This window comes from Protopterus annectens, chromosome 11.part0, assembly GCF_019279795.1.
Source record: "Protopterus annectens isolate FY-2018-M chromosome 11.part0, PAN1.0, whole genome shotgun sequence".
Classification (NCBI taxonomy): Eukaryota; Metazoa; Chordata; order Ceratodontiformes; family Protopteridae; genus Protopterus; species Protopterus annectens.
Genome location: NC_056745.1, coordinates 330,947,952 through 330,949,916, shown reverse-complemented (window position 1 = coordinate 330,949,916; position 1,965 = coordinate 330,947,952).

Genomic DNA, 1,965 nt, shown 5'->3' with positions numbered 1-1,965 from the left:
CACCAGACTGGACGCTTGCCTTTGGTACAGAGAGTCTTAGTTTTGTTTGGGATTGCCTGATCCATGCAGTCCTGTAGGTGCTGGTAGAAGGCATTTGTAAGTGATTCAGCGGTTTGAGTAATGTTTACCACTGGCTCAGGGGCCTTAAAGGAGACCACACTAGTTTTTAGAAGTGTGAAATCGGCTTTTGAGAAGTTTTTCACTGTGGTCTTTTTGTTTCAGGTGGGGCGGGATGAGGACCTCCAGCGAGATTAGTTTATGATCTGATCTCACCAGTGAGGGGTATACTTCGGTGTTGAACATTTTGATCCCATGTTCGTGATGATGAGATCAAGTATGTTTTCTCCTCTTGTGGGGATGGTGACTAGTTGTTCCATGGCATTTGAGTTTATGAACTCCAGGAATCTTTGGGTTAGAGTGTTCGGGCTTGAGTAGTGTTCCCAGTCTATATTAGGGTAGTTGAAGTCACCTAGTATGATGGTGTTTGGAGATACATTTATCCCCTCCAATGTTTTCAGGAAGGCCATGTGAGGTTCCTGAGTTTGAGAGGGTGGCCTGTAACATGCTACAAATTGCAGAGCAGTCTTGCCTATGGTTAATTGCACCTGGATGGTCTCCGATGCATCGTGCGTTGCCACCAACCTTGAGGTGTGGTTTGGGGGTACATTTACTATTGCAGATCTTCTGACTTTTCTAAGGTTGTGTGTGAAACACTTTTTCAAATTTATCAAATGTAATTATAGATAGCCAGCAAAAATAACCTGAAATTGATGAGTTATTCAGACTTCTTATGGAAATGGCAGAGAGATGGGCATGCCCACTGAAGGGGTTGGTGGTGGTAGGGAAAGGTCTTCCACTGTACCTGGTGTAGTGCAGGCATGCTGTCAAGACCACACCTCATAGCCCACCCCATCAAAGAGCACAGCATCAGCATGCAACGGTTAGAGCTTGAGGAAAAATCTTAGAATTCTAGGGTGCATATGTGATACTACCAGCTCTACGGCAGTCTGTGTATATGTATATAAAAATAATATCATTTTAATTTATATAAGGAATAATATTAAAAGAAGAATGAAATTGTAATTTCTGGCATTACAAACTGATTGTAAGTATCCATGATTTATGAGGGTAAGGACAAAAATAAGAAGCTATATCAGGGACAGGTGAGAGGTACGATGGTATAGTGTCATACTTCTTACCTGTCCCTGAGTAAGAGGGGTGTGTGCACACAAGCACATGTATGTGTCTGTCTGTATTTGCATGTGTGTAGGAAAGCGAATGAGGGGATCATGCATGGACTGCCAGTGCTCACTACTTCAAAAATGTGCTGATTTGCACTCATGGAAATTACAGGTGATTCTGAGACATACAGATTAGCCAACAGTGAGGTCTTTCTTCACTCTGGCTAACATCTCACTGAAATGCATTTTTCTCTGACTGCAGAAACAGTTCTTTTTGGCAGCAACTCTTACTGCTTGTGGTGAGATTCTTTCTGAAACCTGGATTATTCTTCAATTTACCATCTCATTTCTAACACTAAACACCACTGCATTACATTAGAAAAGCTAACTGGCTTTGAATACAGAATAGAGCATCATTCTTATTAAATAAACTTACCATTAAACTGATCTATGGTAATCACTGTCCACAACTTAAAAATAAACTGCAGGTCAGAACTTTATAGCGCTCCCTTTAAGCCTGCATCTGTCATCTACTGAAAGATCCTTCTGAAAAGCTGTCCTAGCTTTATTGAACTCATTACAAGATACAAGCAGATCTTACAAATAATATAAAGCCCTTTTTTAATTAATAAAATGATGCTGTAAGAAAAAAATGCATTCAATTGTTTCATTAAGTGTAATGATATTTAATTTGCTGTTGTGAGTAACACACTATCCGAATAATATTTTAACTTATACTACAGTCTATTGTCAATGAAAATATGTTTTTTGTCTAGCGTTGTAA